At 44.9% G+C, this 12,173-nt stretch overlaps 1 pseudogene across 1 annotated transcript; it reads left to right on the plus strand.

The window, feature by feature from the left end:
- The first annotated feature begins 1,188 nt into the window (after positions 1–1,188).
- On the plus strand, positions 1,189–11,325 carry LOC311599385 (heterogeneous nuclear ribonucleoprotein K-like; annotated as a pseudogene). The gene is made up of 2 exons (XR_014783637.1): positions 1,189–1,194; positions 10,083–11,325. The product of XR_014783637.1 is annotated as a heterogeneous nuclear ribonucleoprotein K-like (transcript).
- Positions 11,326–12,173: the final 848 nt, after the last annotated feature.

Raw genomic sequence — 12,173 nt, forward strand, 5'->3', positions numbered from 1 at the left:
TGGGGTTGTTTGGGGCAGGACGTCACTGTTGTTTCACAGTTTTGAAAATCTGGGCGAGGCACTTCAAGTGCCACCATGCTTGGCTACCAAGTCCTTTCCCTGGAACTCACAAGGAAGGCAGGAAGCAGCTGAAGGCAAACTCTGTCCCTTGGGTTGAGAGCCAATCCCCCTCCCACAGACAGACAGCAGCATCTATCTGCATTCAGACCTTTGAAGACTTTGAAGCATTCTCCCTCACTGAAGCTCACTTTTCTTGTTTTAAGGCTGCTGTGTGAGGGGTTCCTAGGGAGGTGGCACAGTAGGTAGGAGCCTTTGCCATGCAAGCATGATGACCTGCACTTGGATTCCCAAAACCCATGTCAGAAAGCATCAGGCTTGGACGTGCTTGGGAGTGATTAGGAACAGGAAAGTCGTCGTTTGCCACCCCGGGTGAGCACCAAGTTCAACAACCAACCTGTCACAGGGGAATAAGGTGGATAGAGAGAGATGAGGACACCTAATGTCATCCTTTGTCTTCTGCACACACACACACACACACACACACACACACACACACACACACTTAAATTTACTGTAAGGGGGTCTTTTTGAACTATGAAGCTTCTCAGGCCATATACATATAATTTCATGTCAAGAAGACATCCCACCTCCTAGACAATTACTAAAATCACTAAGGACAGTTTCCCTCAAACTGTACTTCCTGCAGGACCTTACCAGTATCTCAGGGCCTCCCACAGTACCTTACAGAGAAAATGCTCTATAAATATTTATAGAACTAATGACTTTATTGCTGCCGAAGACAGGACAATCGCAGATACCTCTCACGTGCTGAGATGATCTGGGAGGCAGCACACTGGGGATCCCCAAGGGAGGGGAACCCTCTCTTCCCCTCACTTGTCCCCACTCTGCTTCTCACCCTTCTTCCTCCTTCGCTCATTGTAGCACCATCTCTTTGAGCCTCTTTCTCTCCCACTTTAGAACGCCTTCCTTCTGGTTCTATTGTTAGCAGGAGATGGCGGCTACTTTGGAAGCTGGTAGGAAAGCTGACTTCCCAAAAGCAGCCTCTGCCTCAGTGCCTCTCAGCCTTCCTAACGCTGCACGACCCTTTAATACAGTTCCCACAGTCCTCATGATGTGCTGACCCCCAGCCATAAAATCATTTCATTGCTCCTTCATAACTGTCATTTTGCTTCTGTTATGAATTGTAATGAAAATATCTGATATGTAGGGGTTTTCAGTATCAAACTAAATAAACACCTCTGGCACTCCACAGCTGATGAGCATTTCATGGGTACCATTTATATTGTGAGTGGCAACGTTGGCTTTCCATCTCCCTGTGTGTAGTACCATTGCCACAATCTTCCAATCAGAGCACAGTCCTTGCTAGCCTCCTCCCCCTCCTCGTCTCCACCCATCCTCCATCACCATCTCCATCATCATAAGAATAGCTCAGAAGCTCCAGGATCCTGTCAAATGCCTGCCAGGGAGCTGTCTGCTTATTACTCACTTACTTTAACTTTGAGGCTTCAATGTACTCTTTAGTTTGCTGTCAGCTCTTCAAGGAAAAGAATTTTGACGGGGCATTATGTTGAATTCCACAAGGGACATTTTTCACTTGCCTCCTTGGAGATCTGGCCTGTGGGTTGGGAATGGGCCGTGACGCAGTTACACTCTCTGGTTTTCAGCGGGGCCTCATAACTCACATTGTGATCTGTGATGTGTGCCAGGAGAGCTTGTGTTCCAACGGGGCATGTTAAATACAAGACATGAAAAGGTAATAGCAGCGGAGCCCTCAGTCTGCAAAACTAATCAGGCATCCTTGAAGGGGTTGGCATTCTAACAGCAAAATATCTGGGAGGTTGGAGTGGGGGGCGCAGTTAGCTATCAAGGCAAGGAAAGCGTTTCCAATCTCACTTTCCTCTGGCAGAAAGAAAAGCTGTCTGACAGAAGAGAACCCACATACAGCCAGAGATAGAAGTTGAACTGAATACATATAAAACTTTATGGTCAGGGGACCACCTAAAACCCAGCCAATATCAACAATCCACCACAATCACATCAGATGCACACACGCATACTCGGTGTGTGTTCGAAAGTGTTCTCGTCGCAAGACGGTGCCTTTTCTTGGAGCCTGTAGCTCACATCTGATTCAAGAAGTCTGTCCTTCATGCTGGCTGGAGGCATTTCTTCACCCATTTCCTTGGTTTGCTCTCAGCAGCTGTCCTCTTCTGTTCTAACTCTGGGGCTGCCTACTCCCTGGCCTGCTCCAGACAGACAGCTTGAGTTTCTAGGACTCTTTCGAGTCCTTTCACCTACCCTGACCCTTCAATTTTCTTATTTATAAAATGAATAAGACAGTGTGCTTTTAGTGTGGGCATGGTGAAAGTGTCCAGACTTTTGCCTCATGACAGTGCTTTGGCAAGTGATTGTGGGTAAGTAGCACAGTGATTGGCTCCTTCTGCTTCTGGGGAGCCCTGCGCTTTTCTGATTATAATGTAATTGCACGAAACTATATGAAAACCAGGTACCCTAGAAGTAAATATAAACTGCCACATGATTAGCCAGTTCCACTTCTGAGGTGTACTCAGGTAAATGGAAAATCAGGGGCTCAGATTTCCATTTGCTGGCTGATGTTTATAGCAAAATTAGTCAGATTGTCCGTCTGGGTATAAATAGGTATACAAAATTGGCCTTCCGGATAAAGGGAAGTCTGATATAAGCGATAACACTTTAAAGACATTCCACAAAAGGAGCTAATGGAGTCATTAAGGTACAAAATGCTACATAACTATACTTATACGAGACACCTAGAGTACCAGTAGCTTAGGAGTGATCAGGGATTGATGTGGAATCATTAATTATTGATTATTTGCTTCAGAATTTGTTGATGGATGCTAAGGAATGTGGAAGAAGACAGTGGTGGAGGCTTGAGCCAGTGCAAAAGTATTTAATGACACTAAACAGCAGACCTAAAAATGGCTAAGCTAGGAAGCTTATGTATATATGTTTTCTGCAGTTTTTAACTTGTATATCATTCAAAAAGGAAGGGAAAACTACTGTTGGGTAAGGACAAATTCTAATACTGGGAAACTTGAGTTTTCTCTGGGACACGCTTTTTCCATGAATATGAGTTATACTGTTGCAGAAGACAGCACGGGTTCTAGCCTGACTGAGCAGTGAGAAGATGGGTGGAGAGCAAGGTAGCTATTTTAAGTCAGTCTTTCCTACAGCGCACTGGGAAATGACAAGGAAGCTCTAAGTCACGTCAGCCACACTCTCTCTTGGCGTGAGAAACAATTTTCAGATGCTCTAGCCAATTGTATATCATTACAGAAGAACTTCCTGGATGAGGCAGCTCGAGCCCTATTTGCTTGTTTATGTTCAGTTGAGGTAGAATCTCATATACTCCAGGAAGCCTCGAACTCTGACTCCTGGGCTTGCCTTCACCTCCCAGGTTCTGAGATTACAGGTCTCTTTCACACCCCCAGCTCTCTTTATTTAAAAAAAAAATGTTATATAAGAGGCTGGAGAGGTGGGTCAGTGGTTTAGAGCCGCTGTTGCTCTTTAGAGGACCCAGGTTTGGTTCCCAGTGTCTTCAGGGTGACTCACAGCCATGCATAACTTGAGCGCCAAGAAGACTCAATTCCTTCTTCTAACATCTGTGGACACCAGCGTGCATGTGGCACACAAACATACATGGAAACAAAGCTCTCCTAAGATAAACACATCTAAAATTTAAAAAGAAACATTATATAAGGCATCAAGATAAATTCTGCCTTAAGATTTGGAAAAGCAATATGCCTGGCTCTGTCTACCCACAGATCAAGGCGTGGCACACGACTGCTCAGGACAATGGGTAGCATGAACTAAGTGAGGCCACCATCGACCAGACCCTGGCCACAGTCATGCCAGGTTGGGTACCTGAGGTGTACCCACTTTGAGAGCAGGATTTGGTTAATTATTGAGATGGGTTTTATTATATAACAAGAGGTTGACCTTGAACTCACTAACTTCCTGCCTGCTTCTTCTAGGTGCTACAATTATAAGCATGTGCACCACACAGTCTTATATTGTCACCATGCTATATACTGGGCTCCTACAATTTCTAATGTTTTCATTTGTGTGTGTGTGTGTGTGTGTACGTTTGTTTATGCGCAAGTTTGAGTGCATGTCTATGTGTGACTGCATGTGGAAGCCAAAGGCCAGCATCCTCAAGTGTTTTCAATGGTTTTTCTCTTTTTTCTTTTTTCTTTTTTTTTTAGACAGGGTCTCTGCATGTTCTGGAACTCACTAAGTGGGCTAAGCTGTTTAGCCAGTGAGCTACCGGACCCTTTTATTTCCACTTCCCCAGCACAGGGTTACAAAAACAGGCACCACTACACCTGGCCTTTGCTTCTGGTTTTGTTTTGTTGTTTTATCATGGGCTCCAGGCATAGAACTCAGGTCTTTGTGCTTTCAAGGGATACATGGCCAAGCGAGCTCCCCAGCTTTTGTTTTCTCTGCTCTTTTTAAAAGGTCAAAAATATGTTCTATTACTCACTTTAGTTTTTGCACTGTCTTCAGCTTCAGAACAAGAAATCTTTAAATTGTCATTTCATATAAAATTTCCCCACATGGTATTTGAAGGTCATTATTTAAGGGTGACTGTTGTTCCTAATGGCCTGGAAATGACATAGACATGCAATTCTCCATTTTAGGACAAGAAAAACAAGCCGTGTGTTTTCACAAAAAAATTCATCTTCTTCAGTTTCTGCAGCTAATTAAAATGTTTTGGTTCAAGGAGAAGGACTAAACCAGATTTCTGGGTCTACATTATCCAAAGGGTGGTGTCAGCTTAGAAGATCAATCATTTCTGTTCCTTCTCTCCGTCCCCATTGGCACAAAGGCAAGTATCTAAAACAGTGAGTGCACACTAAGATGGATCTCCACAGTACTCACATGAATGTATGGATTCAAACATAGAGAAATAGGGAAAGTTAGACAAACATTCTCCTGGAGGTGGCAAATATGAGGTGGCAAGTGCAACTCCCCACCCCCGGTTATGGCAAACATCACCAAGGCCCACATGTGGCCTAAGATATTTCCTACACCACCACCACCCCCGCCGCCGCAGCCACCATGGCCGCCGCTGCCCACCACTAGAAATCATGACTGGGTGATTAGAGTTTCAATTATAATCTAATAATTTCCAATTAGGAGAATATCCAGACTCATGAAGACTGAGCGACTTGCCCAAGGCCACTAGCAACTGACCTGAGTTAGGACTAGAATTCTTTCCCTGTAGGGTATTTTTTTTAAACATCCGTCCTATTAGAAACTCTGAGTCTTAATTGACAATGGCCCTGACTCTAGAAGGGCACAGCAGAGTCTGACAAGGTGTATCACTCCTGCCTGTTTTTTATGGATCGATGGAGCCCACAGAAACAGGTAAGGACAGACAGCAGAGCAACACTGCTCCTTCATTTACAGAGACATGGGGGAGCAAAGAGAAAATGAAAATATTTTCACAAATTTTGTGGAGTCTTCCTAACTGAACAATAAGGTCAAAAAAGACTTCCCCCTGCTAGCAACAGCTCACAACAGGACCAAATGCCTCATGACTTACTCAGGGCCCCAAAGTCTGGGCTTGGAAGTCATTCATAGAGGTCATGATCTTGAACCCTTTCTTTCTGGGTGCTGGAACTGGGATGATGACCCAGTGGCCTATACGGAAACTTTAGTGGGACCTGGGATAGAAGAAGCCGATAATTAAGGCTCATACCTGCTTGTGGTTTCTAAGGAAACAGAATCCGTGGCTGTCACCACAGCAGCTCCAAGACCCAGGGTGGATGTGAGACCATGAGGGGAGGGAATGAAGGAAGCTGGGTGACAAGGGAGCTCAAGCTGGGGGACTTTCTCCAGATCCAGTTTATGGCCCTTGAGATTCAGAGTGGAAATGAGTGAGCAGCCTGGTGCTGTTCCAGAGACCTGAAACCAAGGCCTTAGGGCTTCTGAAATGGGGGGGGGGGGTTAGGGGGAGTCAAAAAGACATTTTAAACGTCATTAATTTGTACCCAAACATTCTCCACACCACATAAAGTGCCACCAAGCCATTCTCTTGAATAGAAAAGGCCTTCAAGATGCAAACAGAAGCCAGATGAGATCCTGGGGGAAAGGAAGCAGTTAGGGAGAGAAATTTAAAGAGCCAGGACAATAAGACCAAATTTTCTCTTTCTCAGAAAGGATCCACGTGGGGAGCTAGTCTCTCTAAAGGGATGGCTTAAGTCAGGCAAAGTCTCTCCCTCACTGGAACTCGATTGGGAGATGCAGTGGCTGAAGGCAGCACGTCTCCTCATGACAATTTGGCAAAGGAAGCCTGCTTGAAGGCCCAAGGGCATCTCATGCCAACTTGTGCACAGCCCTTCACTTCGCCAATGTATTTCTCTGATTCTCAGAAAAGGAACAGTGACTTCTCAGTCTTCCTCGGTGCACTTGGTCATCTGTCCTTCTGGAGATGTCTGTCACCCTGGTGGGAAGGACCAGACACTACATAATGTGCCAGCATCCTGTGCACTTACTTGTTGGGCAGTCACACACGTTGTGCCACATTCATCTTGTCAGTATATCCTTCTTATGACCCGTAATACTTCCACTTGTCAATAGAAACTTGAGGCTCAGAAAAGTTGGGGCCCTGACCCAAGACCCTGAGCTGGCAAACGTGAGAACAGAACCCAGGCCTGCATAATTCACTCTCAGGCTCTGATCAGGACTGTTTACCCAGCAATCACAACCACCACTGTCCCGTCAGGAGTCAGTGTAGCCAGAGGCATCAGTATGTTGTCTCGTTTATTACTGAAATAGTTTTTTTTTTTAGAGTATTTGACGTCTACTAACTGAAACTGTGCAGCATTCTTGCCTACCTGGGAAAAATGGGTGTTATTCCAGTTGGTGTCCTTACAGGGTTTTGCAAGGCTTGTCAAGAGAAAGCACTGAGAATGAGAAAATAAGAACACTGTTCAACCTCAACACTAAACTTCCGACAGTCAGGAGCGAGGTTTATTGGCTGGATAGTCTGTTGCTGCCGCTCAGCTCTGCAAAGCAGCCATGAACTGGCTATGTGACCGGAAGTGCCCGTGTTCTGGTGAAACCTGACTTAGAAAACAACACACCAGGATTTCCTTTCCCCTACTCTGAGTCTTGGAAAAATGAAAGTGTTTGAGATGCCGTGGCCTTGGCCTGTAACAATTGATATTCCCAGATTCTGAGTGTGACCCCAATTTCAAGTGATCTTCACAAAACTAAATGCCCCAATTTCTGCTGCTAAAGACACCATTATGACACTATTACACAGGACTTTACTCTAAGATTTTGTAGCTTAAAAACTCATAAATATTAGGATGGAAAACATCAGAGTACCCATTTATCATGTGTGAGATCCAAAGTTTAATGCCCATTGAAAGAGAAAGAGGAATGGGAGAAGGACAGAGGAGAGAGAGAGAGAGAGAGAGAGAGAGAGAGAGAGAGAGAGAGAGAGAGATTATTTTATCATTTCAGAGGGCCAAGAATCTCAGTATGGCTTAGCTAAGGCCTCTGCCTCTGTGTTCTCACAAAGGTACAATCAAGCTATCACCTGGGGCACGGTCTTATTGGAAAGGGCTGAGACAGAGCCTCTGCCAAGTGCACTCTTCCAGTTCCTTGCCATGACAGCCTCTCCATGTGGCAGCTTACAACAGAGCAACCGGCTCCCAGCAGGGTAAACAAGTAAAGGAACAAGGGAAGGCCAACAGGAGGGAAACTGGAGCCCTTTGATAACACCTGATTGATCTTAGGAGTAGCCCACAATTGTTTTTCCACACGATACCTGCCAGGAATAAGTCACTTCATCCAAGCCACACTCAGGGAGGAGATTACAGGAGACTGAATTCCAGGAACGTCTAAGCAGGAAGGCCAGTTAGAAGAGGGTGTTGGCTTGGTTGGAGGTGGTGAAAATATAAAAGTCTACATCTTACTTTGACTGAAAGAAGTGAAATGCTACTCTAGAAGGCTTTGCTAGCCGAGCTTAATCAGTAAGTGTTCTGTTTGTAGTGGGCAACGTGAAAAGATTCTGAGAACAAATCCTACCCTGGACTCCTCCGGTTAACGGACTGCAACACGCACAACAGTTGACCTCGTTAACTTGGAGACTCTAAGTGCATGCCATCAGTGGAAGACAGATTCAGAACAAATGAACAGGTTCATTTGAAGCTTGATAATGTTTGTGAAAGGGAAAAAATTGAGAAATTCCAGAGCTGGTTCCTCAGAAAAACTATAAAACAACTGCAAGAAAATTGATATCCTTGGGAGAAACCTGCATCTAATCTTAATGTAGCCTGGGGCATAAAGAGACCAAGAGATGTGGATCGATGAATTTTCCCAATGCAGATGAACAGACCCAAATCAAACCCCACATCAGACAAGAGCCTCATCCTTAGGGAACGGGTTTTGTGGACAGCCCACTCACTGTAATCTCTCTCCATGTTCCCACATGCTGAGCCCAGTATGCTTTGATAAGGCGTTGCCCTTAAATAAAAGGATTTAGGATTAGTTTTTTCCCATCTCACTCCCCTGGAAATCCACCTGAGTAAATGGGTTGGAGCCAAGAAATCATCCTCAAACATTCAATGTAAAACAGGTTGAGACTTGGCCACAGCTGCCCCATTAGGCAGAGAAAAACACAAAGAACCAAATACTCTTTTAGTAATAAAATCCTAAGTTCGAGTTGTTGGGACCACTGCAAAGGGTTCAGACTGTCATTTGGGACTGTCCTTATGCACCAACTGCATGTCTGTGTTAACTCCTGTGTTCCTCATGAGCACCTGGCATCATAGACACTGCTATCTCCGAGGCAAGAACTAAGCTTGACTTGCCTGAGAGCAGGTGGCTGGTAAGAGCAAGGACTGTTTACAACACCCAACCTCTTCCATGATACCGACCTGCTCTTTCCCCATGCTTTGTCTGTTTCTGATGTCCATCACTGACACTCATTGAGTCCTGAACTAAATATTAGTCACACCCAGCCCACACTCTGCTCATCTTCACTCTGAGATTAAATGTCATCAGTGCATTGGGAAATAAGGGCACTGAAGTAAATCAGAAATTGTGTCAGACACAGACTTGCCAAACAGGCACTGACTCTATGAAGTCGAGTTGGGAAAGTGACAGTGGCCTGTGCCTTCCAACTTGTCTAAGGTCAAGCAGCAGCTTTAACATTTGGTAGCCACATAATCTCAGGGCAGATTCTTTAAAACGGGAACAATAATTGCGTCTGTCTCATTAGGTTCTGTGGATGGTGTTGTGATTAATATAATATATAAGAAAATAAGACGATAAGATAACAAGATGCCAGGCAACAGATATTATATTATGTGAGGTTTATTAAGTGAGTGTGGGGAGAGAAAGAAAGGGGGAGGGGTACCCCAGAGAGACAGAGACAGAGACAAAATAAGAGGGAGAGGAGAGAGAGGAGGGGGGTAGAGAGAGGGAGGCCACAGGACGGTTTGTCCTTTCATATAGCCCTGGGCAGGGCCACGCCCCCGTGGCAGGTAAGCAATGGCATCACAGGTAGGCAGACTAGAGCAAAACTCTACCAGATGGTAAATATGACAATCCATGACCAGGCAGCAACACAGGCACAGAACTCTGGAGAATGAAACAGGAGAAGAGTCAGCTGGTGGCCAGCCTGGGCTACATAGTGAATTCCAGACCAACCTGGGCTACTATGTGAAAAGACAGAGGATGGGGAGAAGATGGGCAAGGAAGAGAACAAAAAGGGAGAGGATAGGAGGGAGGGGGGAGAAAGGAAAGTGACAAAAATCTTATGCTTTGTGAGAATAAGTGTCTGTAGAGTGCTGAGCTACAAATCATACCCCTCCCCAAAAGCCTCGAAGAACACTGAGAGAAAAGAAATGAAAAATACCTTAAGAGCCAGCGAGGTCAGAGGTGAACCACTGCATTTATAAACTCATGGCAGTGTGTTTTCCTGCCTAAGACCTTCGCAAGAACAAGCCAGTCAACACTCCGGCATGGAGCAGGGAGGAGCTCACACACACCTACCCTTAAGTGAGGAGCAAGAATGCTGGAGCAGTGATTGGAAAAGGAGGCAAGAATATTGAGGCTCTTCGTACAGACTACTATGCCAGTGTTTCAGTCCCAGACAGCAGTGGCCCCGAGCGCATACTGAGTATCAGTGCTGATATTGAAATGATTGGAGAAATTCTTAAGAAAATCATCCCTACCTTGGAAGAGGGCCTGCAGTTGCCATCACCCACTGCAACCAGCCAGCTCCTGCTTGAATCTGATGCTGTGGAATGCTTAAATTACCAACATTATAAAGAAAGTGACTTTGACCGCGAGTTGAGACTGTTGATTCATCAAAGTCTGGCAGGAGGAATTATTGGTGTTAAAGGTGCTAAAATCAAAGAACTTCGAGAAAACACTCAGACAACAATCGAGCTTTTCCAGGAGTGCTGCTTCATTCTACTGACAGAGTTGTTCTTATTGGAGGAAAACCTGATAGAGTGGTAGAGTGCATCAAGATCATCCTTGACCTTATATCTGAGTCTCCTATCAAAGGACGTGCATAGTCCTATGATCCCAACTTTCATGATGAAACTTATGATTATGGTGGTTTTACCATGATGTTTGATGACCGACATGGATGGCCTGTGGGACTTTGCGAGTGGGGAAGAGGTGGTTTTGACAGAATGCCTCCTGGTCGGGGTGGGCGTCCCATGCCTCCTTCTAGAAGAGATTATGATGATATGAGCCCTCCTCAAGGACCTCCTCCACCTCCTCCTGGTCTAAGTGGCTGGGGTGGCAGCCGAGCCCGGAATCTTCCTCTTCCTCCACCACGACCACCCAGAGGAGGAGATCTAATGAATGGCTTAGGACAGAAGAGGGAGGCCTGGAGACCGTGATGACGGCATGGTTGGGTTCAGTGCTGATGAACCTTGGGACTCTGCAATTGACACATGGAGCCCATCAGAATGGCAAATGGCTTATGAACCACAGGGCGGTTCTGGATATGATTATTCCTATGCAGGGGGCTGTGGCTCATATGGTGATCTTGGCAGACCTATTATTACCACACAAGTAACTATTCCCAAAGATTTGGCTGGATCTATTATTGGCAAAGGTAGTCAGCGTATTAAACAAATCCATCATGAGTCGGGAGCATCAATCAAATTTGATTAACCTTTAGAAGGATCCGAAGATCGCATCATTACCATGACGACAGGACCACAGGACCAGATACAGAACGCACAGTATTTGCAGCAGAACGGTGTGAAGTAGTATGCAGATGTTGAAGGAGTCTAATGCAAGAAAGATATTTTTTTCTTTTTTATAGTGTGAAGCAATATTCTGGAAAGTTTTTCTAAGACTAGTGAAGAAATGAAGGAGTCCTGCATCTTTTTGTTTTGTTGTTGTTTAAAAAGCCAACATTCCTCTGCTTCATAAGTGTTCTGCATTTGAAGTGTAGTAAAATCTTTGCTGTTCACCAGATGTAATGTTTTAGTTCCTTACACACAGGGTTGGGGGGAGGGCATGCAAAAACTAACACTGAAATTTTGAAACAGCAGCGGAGTGAGTGAATTTTATTTTTTGTTCAATGTTGGTGGTTTTTTAAAAAAATTCCCCCGTGTAATTATTGTGAACACCTTGCTTTGTGGTCACTGTAACATTGGGGGTGGGACAGGGAGGAAAGTAATAGTCCACATGTCCCTGGCATTTGTTCAGAGCAGTGTGCAGAGTTTAATGTTTTATGATTTTTAAAAATAAATTTAGTGAATCTAAAAAAAAAAAAGATATGAGTGTTCAGCTTTAAACAGGATATTTGTACCACGCCCTACCCCAACGCTCAGGGATCTTCCCAGCAGAGAGGGTAGAAAGACTACAAGAGGCAGAAGTTGTAGAAACAGTGTTTTCTAGGTATAACAAGGCAGTTGCACATATAAACTTGCAGTGATGTACTAAACTATGTGAGCTCAGTTTATTTAAAATTCTCACACAGGGTAGGAGAGGTGAGCTTGATGTCCCACACCTAAATGAAGACCCATTAGCATTTGATAACTTCAAGCACAGGTTGGCTACCTTCTAGGGCAAGTCCCACACCCAAGAATATTTGGGCAAAATAAATTGGATTCCGTGGGTTTAAA

Source organism: Acomys minous (assembly GCF_964271855.1).
Source record: "Acomys minous genome assembly, chromosome: 6".
Taxonomy (NCBI): Eukaryota; Metazoa; Chordata; class Mammalia; order Rodentia; family Muridae; genus Acomys; species Acomys minous.